An 18471-nucleotide genomic window follows, 5' to 3' on the forward strand; every position below is an offset into this window, starting at 1 on the left:
GAGTTGTCAAATATTTATGGTGGTTTGAGTTGTGGAGACAAAACTCTCTTTATTTGTGGAACAATCCCTATATTTTATGTATAATATAATAATTATTATTTAATAAACTTAGTGGGCTCCGTCATTTTTCGTCAAACTTTGTCTTTCCTTTTTCTCCTTTTTGTTACGTAAATTAATAAAAATTCCACCTCTTTTCTCCTATTTTTTCAACGAAGAAAAATTGGTTAGTGTTTTGGTCAAATTTGTCTCCTCAAATATATAACAAGTTCCCTTAAAATATAATTATTTATTTATTACTCATTCAAAAAAACTATACATACAAAATTCAATCCCTAATTTTATTTTAGGTATTTTTTGTACAATGGCAAATAATGTCATGACCTTTTGGGATTATGACGAAATGACTTATCTGAAGAAATCAAAAGATTATTTGCAAAGTTTACTATGAAAAAAATAATTATATTTTGTATAAGTTTTATGTATATGGTATTATTTTTTGACAAATTGTGTCTAATATTTTTTTATAAATGATGTCTAACTTATCATCGTGAACTATATATGATTACGTTACTGAATGAGTATATTCTTATATTATTAATTAAAAACAATTATGTTAATAAGTAATAATATTTTTTGAATAAACTTTACGCAATATAAGTTTAAATTTTTTAATATAAATATCGAATGTTCGTACCATTAAAAAAAAAAAAGGCAAATAGTGACATAAAATGTTTTTAGCATGTGTTTTATTTAAATGAGGTAGGCGAAGCTGGATAATCCCGTTAGCGTAATTAATGCAAAGATTATAGTTTAGATCTTGGTACACATTGTTTTTATTTATTTTCCTTTAAATTCGTTGGAATATTCTTTAAATGCCAAATGACTTTAGCATGTGCCTATTTTTATTAAATTGGTGTTGTTGCTTTATCTTTCTTTCCCTTTTTATAAATAAAAAATAAAAAATCTTCATTTTGCTTTGGCATAGAATTGTTTCAACTTGCCATGTGATTAATTTTTATTCTATTAACTCCTTTTTCTTTGCTTATTTAGGTTCAACAATGGAAAACCATTGTTTTATCACCTTTTAATGGAAGTGGTGATCAACTTATTTTTTATCACATATTTATTATTTTTTATCAATATAAATATCGAAAAATTTTATCAATTAAGATTGAGTAGAATTCTTCCTCTTTGAATTGTGCCAAAATTTACTTTTGTTATTGCATGGTGAAATAATTCCTCAACTTCGATATTAACAATCAAGACATCTCTCGCTATGAAATGAATCTTCAAACTCAAGCCTCCGATTAGAGGCAAACTTCAAACAATTTTCTTGTGGCAACACTTCACCAAATAATTATGTCTTTAATTTAACTTGCTAGGTTTAAAATGTTTCACTTTATAAATTTTGTTAAATAATAACCTTGGTTGATCAAAATTAATGTACATCCACCAATATAAATATTTAGGGACGGTGAAACTGTGGAAATCCCTCTGGCTTTAACTAAAATTTGACTTTTAAAATCAGCAAAAAAAAAAAATAACTCTCTCATTGAATATAATGAATATGTTTCATCTTTTTAAGTCGATTTGATATTCAAAGTGAATTTAAATTAGACAGTTCAATAAATTTCAAATATCAAATGAATCTTCAAACTCAAAATCTCCGATCAGATAACCTTCAAACAATTTTCTTGTGGTAACACTTCACCCAAATAATTATGTCTTTAATTTAACTTGCTAGGATTAAATGTTTCACTTGATAAAATTTGTTAAATAATAACCTTGTTTGATCAAAATTAATTGTGAAAACCACTCTAGCTTTAATTCAAAAGTCGACTTTTAAAATCAATAAAAAAGAAGATTTCTGATAAAATATATTTCATCTTTTAAGTCGATATGATATTTCATGCAAATTTAAATTTAATAGGTCAATAAATCTCAAATGACTAAAATATTAACAAAAAAAAAGTCCAAACAAGTTAAAATTATTATTCAACTAAAAAACATTTTCATTATTATTACATCACACTATTATTTATTGGTGTTATTATTATTAGGTATAAGATTGAGTGTAGCATGTGCAGGCAAGATGCCTCTTAATGGTGGGTAGGTTTGGTCTAAAACCAAAACTCCAAAAGAGGATGAGGATATGCCTAATGTACTTTAGGATGTACTTGTAATTTTCTATTGGGAAAATAACTCTTTCATATTTTGCACATTCTTTGGCATACTCCAAATCATCCATTGGCATCTTATCATAATATATATATATATATATATGATATGATACTATACCAAATCCAATTTTGTTTTAAACAAACTTCTACAACTACAATACCAAAAGGCAAAAGGCTTCAATTTATCCCCCATAACATTATTATCACTAGTGAAACTTTCTTTAACGATATATATATGTCCTTCAAGTTTTGAATTATAATATATACTGAAACAAAAGAAATATATATGTCGACTAATTATTTCTATTCATCTTGGTAAATGTGGTCAAAGTACGTCATAGAGCGATTTTGTTATTTTTTTTTTCAAATACCTTAATTTAGTTGTCCTTTAAATAATATATATATTGATAATAAATTTATGCATAAGTTAAATGTAAAAGTGAATTTAATTTCAATTTACATTATTTTTATCTTTATTCTTTGAGAAACAAAATGTAACTATTCCCCCCACCCCCTTTTTTTTACGCTATAACAGTACATAACACATGAGTGTTTTTATTTTTTTAATAGAAAGAATTAATATAATCCAACTACTTAGCGAGTAAATTAGTATTTAATAGCTTGAGCTGTCCACGTTCATCCAATCGACAATTCCTTTAGAATAATATTTAAGTGGGAACTACCGTTTTTGGTCAGAAACAAGTTATTCGGAAATAATTAATCGCGATAAGTTATTTCATAATGTATATGAGATAACGTATTTAATCACTATGATAAAAATGATAGAATGTCTAATACCTCAAATTAAAAGTGAGATAAAATATTCCTATATTTCATCTTGAAATTATATATTATATCTCATAACTCACACTAAAAGCTTCTTATTATTTTAAACTTTTGAACTTTCTTTATTAATCAGATACATAGAACTTAGAAGTTATATAGTGATATATTTTACTGACATGCATATGGGTGAGTACATTAAGTTATTACTATAACGTATAGTTGAACTAGTAATAAAATTAAATTGGCTGTAAAAACAGTTGCCATATATCACCTGTTTTTGTAACTGGCATATCCTTTGCAGCTGGAGTTATTGTTTTCTGCGTCTTTTTCTTGTAATTGTCCTTGTTGTTTGCTGGCACCAGACTGTTTCTAACCAATCATCTTTAGTCAAATTCATGGATATTTGCAAACAATGTGATGTTTTTTTAATCTATAAGAATTATGATGGAGTCTTTGGTTCAAACTTTTAGTATGCAATCAAGGAAACGCAAATATGAAATTGGCTAATCGGTGTGAATTCTAATTTAGTTGGACAATTGTGGGTGTGTATCAAACACCACATGGTAAGTAATTTAAGAGTGACTCATATATACCCTAACCGTTACATCTTCGATTTTTTGTATGCTCAAAAGTATGATGAGGATTGAGGAGCAACCCTCTTTTCACTTCCTCTCTTTGATAAGCTAGAGCATAAGCCTATCTATGAAATGTTGGAACTTTGACTTTTTTTAAAAAGGGTCTTTGAAATATATAATTGGTCATATGTATATATGGTACCTAGATTATATTAATATTGTTGAAGGTGTTGGAATTCAGAAAGTTGTAGTTATAAATAAATTTTTTTTTAAAAAAAAATTGTAGATTTGAAAATATAGTTATATAAATGAGAACAAGATAAATTGCTTCTTCACATGAAGTGTAAAAATGGTTAAAATGGAGTATATTTTTCACATCTTAGTTATTTTTTCTTGCTAAATTTTGTGGTAGGTGTTTGTTAGGAGAGCAGCTTCCTAAAATTGACTTGTGCATGAGACATTGGACTCTTTTGGTCAGTTGGAGTAATTAGGTGTAATATTTTTATTTATAATAATAAAACACTAATTCTTATTCATTTAGATAAAGATTTTAACACTCTTTATTAATATTAATATTTATTGGTGCTAAAAGTTTTTTTTTTGTTATTATGGAAAAATGATACTATAAAATTCAATCTAGTTTTCAAATTTGATCAAATTTAAAATTTATCTGTCCAAGAGTAGAAAACTTTAGAAAAGTAGGGATTTCAAAGTTAGGGAGTAATATTAAAAATGGTTCTCAATGTTTTAAAAATAATTTGATGGCCGAATCCTACTACTAAGACGATTAACTCAAGATTATATCAATACCTACTTGGAAAAAAAAACTTCCTAATTTGAAATTTTTTTATTTTTAGAATTCGAATACGAAATCTTGATCTCTTTTTATTTTCCACTAAGCTTCTTTTTTTACTTCTTTGACTAAAAATGCAAGTTGTGAACTTTTTACCACTTCTCTATAACATAAGTTGTTAAACTTCTAGTTTATTGAAATGTTTACAAATTATATTTTTTTTTTACTTAAAAACACCTAAAATCAACCTATACGATCAGACTCTTTTTAGTTTTTTTTTTTTAATGGTGATAAAAATGTTTTTTAATTGAAAAATCTCAATTAACGAATACTACCAGTCTATAAATTATGCTACAATAAGTAGCTATAAGGGTCTTTGATCAACAATATCTCCTTAGAATAATATAGTATTATTTCTCTTCTTTAATAAGGTAAATTTCCAAAATTATATGAGATATAATGAATATACATACATAAATATATGTGGCTATTGTAATTGTAGGCTGAATAGGATTAGGTTATGAAGACATATTGTTGACAAATTAGTAATTGAATAAGTAATTGTACCCAAAGAGATGTATCACTATAAATAACATTGAAATACCCAAAGTAGCTGGATTTCTGGTGCTGTGCCTGCCTCATTTTGTTGGAATTGTCTTTGCTATTACTATACATATAGATAGGGGATAGCTGGCTCCAGTCTGTTCATGTTTGACCCTGTATCAACCATTTACAACTAACTATTTATTTAACCGCTACTATTCTCTCTGTCTACGTTTACTAGTTCATGATTTTAGAATGATAAATTTTATTATATCATCTTGAATTTTCGTAAGTAGTCTAATGTTTGGGAACGATAAAACAGATATAAGATGGTAATATTTTTAGATTTTTTAAATGGAGGAAGCAGAGATATTGAATGTATAGTGAACAAGTAAAAATGAACTAAGAGACGATTACTATACTAGTTAGTTGTACTGTAGTATATGTTGTTATAACCAGATTTTTAGAAAATGTTAAAAGCAGAAATGTTGTTATAAGAGAATGCTCTGAGAAATCAAGGGGTTTTTGTGATCTAGCATTTTGAAGAGTCCCCAGAGCTGATATGCTATTTTCTCATAAATAATAGAGCAATAATTCATGAAATTTAAAAAATTCAAAAGAATGATCTAGGTAAATAATTCAACATTTAGTTAAATACATTTTACGTAAAATATCTAGTTTTATCGAAAGACTACGGATTCACGTGTCCAAAAGTTTAGACTATAAATTGCCCCCATTTTAAGCAAGTAACTAAAAGCTCAACCCAACAGGCCAACACAGTCTTTATGGGTTAGGATAGCCCATAGGTTACATGGGCCACATCACCAGAAGGCCCATATATCTTTAATAATTTCATTTTGGTTGGATCTTAAAGAAGTTTTAAGGTTAGCCCATGATCATTACTTGTCTGTTGACGTATTTGCTTTTAGTCGATGATGATTCAACGTCTAAATTTAATCGTCTTGAAAGGTAACCTTACTTGCAGAAGTTATGCGCGAGATTTAATATGTAAACTCTCATATAGTAAACAATGGTTTGTTTTATTTAACGAGTAAACACCCATTTGGAATTATATTAGTTTGACAAATTAAACTCTCGATAAAATATATTTCAAACATTATATTACATGTATTACACTATATGCATTATTTTTTGAATATTATTAATATATGAATAACTTATTTCCGAATCAAACTAAACTTAATGAAACTGCAAGGCAGCACTATTTATGTTGTTGACATCTAAAAGAGAAAGCATTTTCTTTTCTTTACTCTGAAGAAAAAATTAAAAGGGAAATAAAGTAGAAAAAATTATGCAATTATGTTCATGAACCCAATAAGTAGACACATGTTTCAGCCGTTAATTGTTGGACTAATGCAAATTATAGTCATCTTTGATACAAAAGATGAGCCACATTCAATGTTTATATAAATATATATATAATCTTCTGGTTCATTTTACTCGATTCATATTGAATTGTCAGTTGATACAATAATCAAGAAAGTTTTTTGGATTCTAAATTTAAATATTTTCTAAGACTTAAATTTATATGAAAAAATAACAAAATTTATACAAAAAAATAACTCTTGTAATTTATTAAAATAAATTTTGTGTTTTTAATATATGAATCGAGTATAATTAAACCGAGTAAGTAGTATATTATGTGATAAACAGAATAACAACTACTAGCACTTAAAAATAAAGTTCATTTTCATTATATTCGCTCATGATGACTCAATCAAATTAATTATAAGAGGATTTGCAAATTATTTTTCTTTCTTTTGGAAGTTACTCAGAAATAGAAAATGGGCTGCTTTTAGAATTTGGCTGTGTGAGCCTATTGTTAGTGGGAAAGTAATGAATTTGACTTTTGTCAAAAATCCTCTAATTTTGAGATTTTGATATACATTTATGGAAAAGACATTAGTCAAAGCCTTTAACTACTTAACCTACCCCCAATTTCTTTGTGGGAGATCTCCAAAATTTAGTACTACATGTTCTCGTTTTAAAAGAATGATCTATTTTTTTTATTGTTTTTAAATGAGTGATCAATTTTTTTCACAATACTTTAATTTTAATTTTTCAAATGATATATTTAAAGATACTATATTAAAGAATATTTTGAATAAATATTTTGATACATTTGACATAATTTTAATTTAAAATCGTAAAATTAAAAAGTTTTTATTTATTTTCTTAAAGTTTATGTCAAATCGACTAGATTATTATTTATTTAAACGGAGGGAGTACCTCTAATTAAATTAGGGTTTTGTATGAGGGGATTTGTACAAACATGTGATCAACTAGTTTTCTTCTTTTGTCCCTACAAAGACTTGCATCAAATCGTTGAAAAGGTTTAAAGATTTACATTCATAATCTATGAATATAATATAATTTATGGAAAATCATTTCTTTAATTTGGGAAAAAGATGAATTACCAAAAGATTGAGAGAAAAAGTAAACAGATGTTATAGCAAATGGTTAAGTAAAAAGGATTTAACAAAAAAAAAAAACACAGGGAAGAGCTTAAAGAACTATCCAATAATAATAATATTCATATGCATAAAATTATAATCAAATGATACACCACTTCAACAAAAGAGACACTCGGTAAAAATAGATTTTTATAGAGAAATGTTGATTATTAATATCCAAATTTATTATTATCACTAAATAATAGCCGTAAAATCTTTATCGACCAAATTTCACTTCAATAGCAATTCCATCAATATACTATTATACACTAATTTATTCTTTTATTGACTTATGATTATAATTCCGAACAAATAGCTAGTAACTATCCATCATTACTTAAATGACAAAAAAATGTTTCATCACTGAAATCCGTCAAGTTATAGTGCTTTACTGTTTTTGATTTGCCTTTTTTTTTTTTTTTTGTATAATATATGGTTTTTATTTTCTTTTTCTAAGGGAAAGAGATAACATTGAATTGGGGAGGTGGGACATAGATTGGTGAAAATATTACACTATTTGATGATATCACATAAATCTTTTTCCAAAACTTTTTTATTAGTCAAACTAATTAAACACTACTACATATAAATGCTTTCCCTCCACACAAACAAAGACAAAAATACACTCATCATCATCATCAAACATTTTCTCTCTTAACACATTTTCATATATAGATCTAGTTCATAAATTAATTGCATGGGCAACTTGGTTCATAGACCTTGTCTATCTTTCTCCATTTTTGTGATTATGGTAATATTAATGGTTGCATCTTCAACAACATGTCACAGATTATTACTTCCAATCAAAACAACAACAACAATGACAACAAGTGGTGGAATGAGGAGTACTACTAATAGTAATAATCAACATATTAGTTTGGTGAAACGCAGAGTGCCATCCTCTGGTCCAAGCAGAAGAGGTCATCGAAAAGTTTTTCCTATTGCATGATTAGCACATTTGTAACATTTTATATGATCTTTACACTAAGGTGATTTTATGTTCTTTTTCTTTGAGGGGTGGGATTGGAAATTAAAGTTAATTTGATATGGTGCTAGTAGATATATGAAAGTGATGTAGTTCTAAAATTAATGATTAATTTTTGTGGTGGATATATATATATATATATATATATATATATATATATATATATATATATATAGTAGATTAGTTATAAGAAAATCTTGACTAGTGTCTCCTATATACCTTTCATGAGCATTGCAATGTTTTTTGCTAACTGTTTTTGGAAGTGGTTGGTTTATCTTTTCACCATTGAGTGTTGCCTTTTAAATTGTTTGAGTATTATATGATATTATATGTTCTTCTAGTACCAAATATATGTAAAGCTTCTAAAAAGAAAACATATGTTACAAATTGGTAACTTTTTGACCAGTGGTACATGAAACATGTTTGTGTGAATATTTTTTTTAAAAACAAATAGGAAGAGATTATTAAAAAGTTAATCTAGCATGGCCTTATCAATTAGTCTCCTTTCTTTTGGAGAAAATAATTTGATATTCATTTCCCATCTTACTTCATTGTCGTTAAAGGGGAAAATGAAAGTTTATTTTTATCTTTTTACGAGAAAAATAACAAAAATCCCAACTAATGTAAGGCCTAATTATATGTCTTTTACGTGAGTCTTTTTGAAATTATCATTTCAGTTATATGTCTTTCTGTGAGTTTATGAAATTATCATTTCCGTCAGATTTCAGTTTCAAAATTAAGTATAATTTGTTTAAGATACATTGTATCTAAGTTGATTCACATGTATCTTAAATACATTGAGTTTCTCTCCTCTCTCCCTCACCTCTCTCGTTATGTATTTGTATTTGAGAAAGTATCTAGAGTGTATTGGTACATGTATCTAATTCACATGTACAAGGACTCTCTCACTCACCTCCCTCCTCTCTCAATTAACTCTCTCTTTATGTATTTGTATTTCAGAGTTGTATTTGATATAAAAAAAAATACATATATTTAGTAATATCATATTTCAATTATGATATAAAATTATTAATTAATGAGACAACATCAAATTATTTCAAAGGAAAATTAGTAATTGTGGTAAAAATGTCTTGTAATTAACTAGCAGTAGTAGTACTTTTCCTTTTTTAAAATACTCATTAGCCTTTTTTTCTCCCCTTCAAATTACATAGCCCGTGGGATAGGCAAATTGCAAAAAAATTGACCTTCTTTTTCTCTCTTTTTTTTTTGGTTGAAAAAAAAAGATTGACCTTCAGTAGACTACTGCAGAGTTGAGTGATTTCAATTAACAGTAAGAAAAAATGAAAGAAGAAAAAGACTATATTTTTGAAAAATTTAAATGTAATAACTACATTTTTGTTTAAAAAAAAAGAAGCTTGGACACTGAGATATTTAAGGGGAGTAAGATTACAATATTGAAAAATCGAACTTTATCAATACGATAAAATTCTAGTCAATCAACTGAATTATTAATTTTTTTATTTATTTCTTTATTTCAATAACCATCTATATACAATAATAATTTTTGATCTATATATACGATATAATTTTTTGCGGATATTATGTATATTGCTTGTTGAGGCTTTGCCTTGTAAATTACTTTTAATATTTTGACCCTCCTGTTATTCCCCCTTGTTTTGAGGTCGTCTTCCATCACTGAAAGAAGAAGCAATAAATAAGATGGGGAAAAATGCAGACATTTAAGCTAAGGTCACGAGATAATGCTGAAAACATATTACGTCAATCACTCATCATCATTTATTGGTGGGTGACTTCCACGTATAGCAAATAAAAAATTCATATTTGTATGCTATAGCAAACTTTGCATAATTGCGTTTCATAACAAACATAAAACTGTATAATTTGCTATACATATGCAATTGTATAATTCGCTGGCCTAAATTGTATAATTCGCTGGCCTATTTCGCTGCAATTGTATAATTTGTTTTGCATACAGTTGAATCAAATTAAAATGTATGTATATTGCATTATAAGTGTATAGCAAGAAGATATATGTTTTTCTCGCTTTATACAAAAACAGAAACACAATATATACACTTCTGTTGTATAAAGCTAGAGAAAATTGTATTTCACTGCAATTGTATAATTCGTTGGCCTTTTTCTCTGCAATATTTGAAGTAAAATGTTTGTAAATTGTATAATTAAGTGTAGAACACGAAGATATACATTTTTGCATGTGTATATACAATTTTCTCTCGCTTTATACAAAACAGAATTATACACTTCTGTGTATAAAGCGAGAGAGGCGAGCGAGAATGGAGAGTGGTAATTTTAGCTAATGTTTGCTATGGAGCACAATTAAATCAAACCCTAACTATTCCATTTAATTTAGGTTATTAGTTTGTTATTATATACAATTTTCCCAACTTTTATTATGGACCGGTAATGGGCTTTTCCAAAATTTCCAAATTTACATAAACACTACCCCAAATAAAGAATTTTATGACAATTTTTTTGCGGCAATAAAAAATATGGTTATTTATTATAAATATTATATATGAATGTCGGTAGAGACTTTAATAAGTTTGAATGTAACGACACTAATTTAATTGTAGATTGATGTTTTTATAACAATAAATGTTAGTAACGTCAAAAAGAAAAATCTATTGTCACCGAATATCGCATTTGTTGGCCAAAACTACAACAAAAAATTAAGGGTACAGGGAGTTTGAAATGATAGTCACGAGATAATAGTGAAAACGTACGTGTAACATATATCTATCTATATATGCCTTGTTAATTAAATACTTTATATGTGTATCCACATTTATTGCATTAATGAATAAGTTTGAATGCAGTATTCATATTTCCATGGAATGAGGGCATTATAGGTCACTTTCAATTTATATTATTTGCTACTAAAATTCCAGTCAAAGAAGATCAAGAAGAAGAAAAGCTGTCTAAATTTGAATTTCTATCTTTGAAAAAAATCATAGTATAATTTACTTTGTTACAAGCTCGTGAAACTCGTAAATATGTAATTTTCTGTCAACACGTGCACTCCATCTCTTATTTCCTAAAGATATTAATGCACTTACAACAATTAGTACTCATTTTTCTTCGATTAACAATTCAAAAAATGGTCCTTTTTTATAAAAAAATATAGATGTAATCTCATAATAAAATATATAGATGTGATCTCATAAGTAAAATTTAAAGAGAGTAAATTACGTATTATGGAAAGAATTGCAACTGAGTATTGTAGTGAAATATTCTTATCAATTATTATATCTTCGGAGGCTTGTAACGTTCATAGTGTACAAGTAAAAATGAAAAGCGCGATCAAAATATTTAGAGTGGGTCGACAATGTAGGTGTGGCATGTCCCTTGAATTGCAATAAGTTTATGTAATGTGTCTTTCAGTTTGTACCTTCCGCGGGAATATGGCTTACATGTTTTCTTTTGCATTTATAACTCATTTATATATGCTCCATAATTTATAAATTAAAAGCTTTTTCTTTTAAAAAAAAATCCCAAAGTTAATAATAATGCGGACAACTTTGTTTTGCTCTTTTTTTCTGCGATTTCTTTTACTATTTTAGTTTTTTTATTAAAAAAATTATAAAAATATAATGGTCAGGTATTAATGATTTTTCAAAAATCAACACGAGTTTAACTAATAGATATAAAATTTAAATGAATTGATTGTGTCATATTTTTATGGACTAATTTTAACTTTAATAGACCAGAGTTTAGAAAACATAAATAAATTTGTGTGGTTAGTACTTTATATCTTCTACTTGTTGTCAACGTGAATGATGATCAGTCATTTCAACACTTGTCTAAATAGACAATTAAGGATCTTTCTTTCGGTTCCTTAACAGATTGAGTACTAATTAATAATGTGACAGTCAAGTGAAAAATTCTCACCAACCCATGATTAAGTGACTAATCTGTTGTTTATATAACGTCACTTATGTTTTAATTATCCATGCACTAATTAATTAAGTTGACTCCTCAACCACTAACAACTCCATTTTGACCCAAATTGTACCTATAGCATATTGTTTCTTGGAAACTAAGGACTCGTTTGGTCATGTTGGAATCTTAGTTGTGCGGACTCTTTATTTTGATGCCGTATTCGTCTTGTATTTTTTTAAAATACACTATTTTTGGGAAATCTTACTTGCATCCGTTGACATTTTTGAAGAGTCTGTACAACATAGATTGAATTAATTGTTGTTATTATACATATATTGACAGATTTCCTCCTTAGTAACATAATATAAAGACTTTTTTGTCTATTAGTATTGTGCATACGTCTGAAGTTTCAATCTTGAAATACAACAACACATGAAAGGAAAATAGCAAGCAAACGACAATATTTGTATTTCTATTTATTCGAAAGTTACAATTTTTTTGAAATCTTTAAGAAAATATATGTAATTTCCCGATTTTTCTCTTAACTACTGTTCTTGATTTAATGGAATACTTGTTGGAAAGATCACCACTGAAGATCGAGAATTATCTATGTATTTATGTGTGTGATCTTCTTTTTATGCTTCCTTTTATAAGGACCCCTTTATATAGTTGCTAGCTAGGATTTTGAGGATATTTCAGTCTTCAAGTAATTTTAGAGAAGCTTGGGCTTAAAGAGCATGAGTTAGGTTTACTGATCCAAAATGTAATTTGAACTTTATTTAAGTTATATATTTTAATTTAAATTTAATCTCACTTTATTAACCAGTAATTCGACTTGATCAATATATCATGAATTTATAAACTAATCCACAATTTAATATAAATTTGTCGATAAAATTTCACCGTCTATACGTTGTTATTTGCTTAAATCTTCACTTATTTACATATTTCGATTGTATTATGTTAATTATAATGTCCCTAAACAATTTAATATAAATTTGTCGATAAAATTTCACCATCTATACATTGTTATTTGCTTAAATCTTCACTTATTTACATATTTAGATTGTATTATGTTAATTATAATGTCCCTAAATGTGATTGTTAAATAATCCTAAAATAATTTGTTCTCGGCGAGAGTCGCTCAATAAAAAAATTATTTTCTAACATTTGACCAATAATTATAATTTGAGTGGCTAAAAAGGAATCATCGCCTAGTATGGATACTAAAGTGTATTAATTAGTACTTTATGATAGTTGAAGTATATAGAAAAGAAGTCCCTCAAAAGTTATTGTTTACACTTTACACATTTTGCAGCCTGTCACAAATCCATCAATTTCGTCCCCATTGAATTTTTCTTTACATTTGTTTGGTCCTACAATTTGATTAAAAGCTAATAGGAACCTTAGGAAAAATTCTTTAAAAACATATTTTCTAGTCATTACCTAAAGTTAGAACAAATCTATTTTCAGATTTTTTTAAAAAAAATATGAGATAAGTTACAAGATTCATAATGTTTGAGAATAATTGAGGATTGTATTTATGAATGGTCATTCTACTTTCATTTTACGATATCAAATCAATTGAATTACTTTTATATTGAAAAGATTACTCAAATTTAATGAATTATTACAAAAAAAAAATAGTTAAATTATTTTTTATATTTACCAATCAAACAAAGTTGCAATGATTAACAACACAAGAAAATCGAAGGAGAAAAAGGAAGTGAAACATTAGAGGTCAAATTTGAAAACATATTTTCTTCTCTTTTTTTTTTTTTTCCTTTTTCCTTTTTCTACGTTCTAAAATTAGTTAAATGTTCTTATCATGCTTTCCAATTATTTCAATTTAAATAACGTGAATATCCCACTAAATTTTTTTTAATGGAATAGACCAAATAAAGCCAATGTTAAGATAAAATTTAAGCTATATTTTGAACCATTCTTTAGTAGGAAGAATATTAGATTAGTGTTGGAATCAAATTTTCCCAACTTTTAGGCAGCTCATTCATGGCCTTTCAAAAACTTGATTCCACACCTATCACACTCTACCGTGAAATAAAATAAAAATAAAAATTCTACCGTCCAACGCCCCTAAATTAAGAAATACCTTGTAGAAATTTCAAAATTAAAGATCAACCAATTATATTTCTTTTTTGCTAGTCATCGTCCCTTTCCAATTTTACTTAAAAAAACAAAAACAAAATTCCTTTGTTATTATGAATTATAATTGTTATTCTTCTTTGCTCAGTGGTGTTAAATTTGCAATATCATTTATACTGAGCTTATTTAATTTAAATTTATGAGAGTCATTCATTATATAAAAAATGATTATTAGAGGCTAATTGTCATTAAATATGTATAACACTCTTTATATATATTTTTTAAAGCCTTTAGCGACATGGTTTAATGAAAGTTGATTAATGGCGTTAAAGATTTTAATATTTTTTATTAATGTTACTATATTTATTGTCGCTAAAAGTTATTTTTGTAGTAATTAGGATAGATAATAGATTCACAATGGCAATATAAAGAAATTGATAGAATTCTAGTTGACAAACTTTTAGGGAAAAAAATGCATATGATATCTTACATGTTAGAAAGTGAGAAAAAGTGAAAAGCTTTCCTAAACAAATTCATATGATATACACCCTTTTTGGCTCAATAATGATATTCATGATACAAATCTTGTGAAGCCGATTAACTCAAAACAGAAACTACATACTTATACAAATGTAATTCAACTGTCTTTAACAAATAATATTACTGAATATTTTAGGTTACAATTTTAAAATTATTAAATTAAACCATTAGCCCTCATTATCTAGACTTTTTTCTCGGGCCCTCCCATTGCTATAGATATAACGCATAAGTTATGGCAACTCTAACTCGCAACCACAGGGCCCCGGCCTGCGAGTGAGCTGAGTGGTCAGCCTCCATTGAAATTATGTTAGGAGGTCTTTCGCTTTTATCAGATTTTGAAAAGATACTACAAGTCTTGTCAGTGCACGATAGTCAAATTCTATATTTAAGTATCTCTCTTTTTTAATTGTTTTTTTTTTCTCAAATATGAATAAGAAGCAAGAATCGAAAAACAAAAAGCAAAATCCACCAAGAGAGGAGAAAAAATTGGCCGTCGAAACTGGAAACAAGATTCTTGAAGCATCTATGTAGATCTTAACTGTTATGTAATGTCATGGTCATATGGGCTATATGGCCCTTCAAATTGCAAAATTTATATAACAAAAAACTTAGATTATAACCAAAATACTTTATAAAAAGTAAAAAAAAAAAAAAGAACAAGGAGTCTTCTAACGCGTTTTTATTTCTCCTTTTTTTGGCTTTTTTGTTGTGGAAGAATATTCACAAAATTTTTCTGAAAATCCCTTTTGGATTAATAGTTTGATATAAGATCAAAAGAGTAACATGTGCAAATTATAAAGCTTAATAAAAAAGCAGTGTTGTAGTCAAATTTTCTACACCAAAGCCACGTATACTTTGATTGGTACATCAACCACACATGTACAATCACCCAATTAAAGCCTTTATAATGAGTTAATGACCCATTATTAATTTTGTTTTCAATTTTCCATTTTCTTGAAAATATTGTCACTGCCAGCACACCTAATAAGACTATTGAAAGAGAAAATGAAATAATAAAAAGTGAAACGAAATAAATAAATAAATACAGACTCATGAATCATGATTCAATTTAGAAATAAAAGAACCAATAATCATCAAATCAAATGATCCCTAACAAGAACAACAAAAACAAAAATTAAAAGTATAAGTAGTATACAACTCCATAAAATAATTTTTTTTGAAAAAAAAATTCTATATCATCACTCTCCCAGCTGTACAATTTTCCCCAATTATACTAACGTTTACAAATCGTGACCTAATTTAATTCCCTCCAACAAAATGAATCCAAAACTGTAACATAAAATTAAAAAAAAAATGTTTACATGAGTTAGGACAGAGTCAAGGCTCTGACCGCGTGCCTGTTATTAAAATTAATGGCCAACTCCGGGGCTGGGAACTGACCGGAGAATCCGATCGATAGCTGCGAGATGACGGGTGATAAGCTTTTCATCTGTTGTATAAGAGTGGCCTTTTTTGCTTGGTGTAGAAGCTGGTACTCTGCCTTTAGGCAGAGCATTTAGATACAGAGACCTTAAATTTGATACTTTTTTCGCTTCATGAGAGTTTAATAACTTTCTCGCTTCCATTGATGATGAAAATGATGCTAAGATCAATACGAACATCAATAAAATAGATGTAGAAATCCTTGAAAGAGCCATTTTATATAAAAAAAAAAAAAAATTTTTTGAGGAAAAGGTGTATTTTGAATACTCTGTGTTTTGATGATGTGAAAAGTTGTGTGTTTTGAGAGAATTGAGAAATGGGTAGGTTGAAGTATATATATATATATATATATATATGGAAGTGTATATATTTATTGAAAAAAAGAACGCGTGACGGTTTGGGAGAAGAGAGGAAGAGGGAGTGCGTGGAGATGAAGTTAGTTGGGCTAAGTCAAAATGAAAATTTTATTTTCTTTTCCGAAATTGATGCAATTTCTACTTCTTTTTGGGTGTGTAATTTTCTTTTTGGTATCATGGGGGCGGAATGTAGCGTTTAGTCCACCCTTTTTCCAATCGAGGACGTAGGGCGGACATTTCAATCCGCTCCTAATAAAGAACGTGAATTTTTTGTAAATAGGTCTAATATTGTGACTTGTGTTGGTCATTTAAAAATGAAGGATTTTTTAATATTAGATTTTATTTTTTATTGAACTTATTCAGTGTGAATTTAAATTAATTAAAATAATAATTACAAAGTATCGAATGAATGAAAAAGAAAATGCAAATCAAGTCATGATTTACACTATGTTTAGATTATTGTTATTCATTGTATTTATTGTATCGTTACTATACCTACAATGTTTGTTTTGATTGTGACTTAAAATGTATTGTATTGTATTGTTACATTTCGTTGTTACGTAACAATGAGAAACTCTATTTTATGGAACAACCAATTTGGTGTGTTCCTGTTACTTAATTTCTTTTTCCAATTATATGTTTACATATTATTTCAAAAATACTATTTTACACTTTATCTTAATTATTTTAATCTAGTCAAACCTCTTACCCTAAAATAATTATGATATTTTAGTAAATTTATAAATTACAAAACAGTACGATACGATCAAACTAAATAATTAAAATATTATTAAACAACAACAACAATACGGTCCAGTCAAACATTGTATCTACCATTTAATACAGTACAATATAATACAATACAAATATGTTATGAAATAATGGGTAACAATAATCCAAACACTCTATATTAATTTACTTAGCTCTTGATGCTTTCTTATTAGAGAAGAATTTCATTGTTGCATTTTTTTTCCTTTTTGGTTCCCGTTGGTTTTTTCTCTCTTTTTTTTTTTAAATTATTCCTTGTGATTTTTAAAATTAATCATGTTAAATTATTTGATATTTTTGAAGTTTAAAATTTAAAAAAATCATTTCATCTTTGGTAGCAATACTGCAAACACGTTGAAATGTCACATGAATAAATATAAAATGATTTTAAAAATTCCTCCTAATTAATGTTTTTTGAAAAATACAAAAGAGAGACATAATAAATAATTTAAAAAGAATAAAAGAGAATCCAAATACCATAAGATCTCTAAACCAGTTATTCAACGATAATTCCTCAACGAGTTTATTTAGATCATAGTTTAAAACAGGTACTAAATAAAATGGGAAATAGGCGCTCTTTTTTCTTTTTTTTTTTTGGTTTTAAAAAATTAGCTTATTTCTGAAAATTATTTACGGTATTTATTTATCTATTTTTTTTTTTTATAAAAAATAGTTGTGACTTAGATTCAATAGAATATATAAAGATTGTAGCAATAAAGTTTAGACTTTAATTTGTTCTGATTTTTCATGTAAGTAGAAACTAAGTTTATTCTGAAAATTAAGTCGTAAAAAGATTTTTTTTTTTAGTAAAATGGAAATATAAAAGAGCCACGTAGAAAAGTAATTTGGTGAACAGTAAGGTCATCCACGGGCTAATTTTCAATAGTAATATACACAATCTAGTCAATTATAAATATAGTGTTTAATTTGTTACACATAATCATCTCATTATAGGTTAACTCAACTAGCTAATTAATTAAGCTACATATATTCCATTTTCAATATAGTTTCTTAATGATGTTTGTTGATAAAATTACTGTTTT

This window comes from Solanum lycopersicum, chromosome 2, assembly GCF_036512215.1.
Source record: "Solanum lycopersicum chromosome 2, SLM_r2.1".
NCBI lineage: Eukaryota > Viridiplantae > Streptophyta > Magnoliopsida > Solanales > Solanaceae > Solanum > Solanum lycopersicum.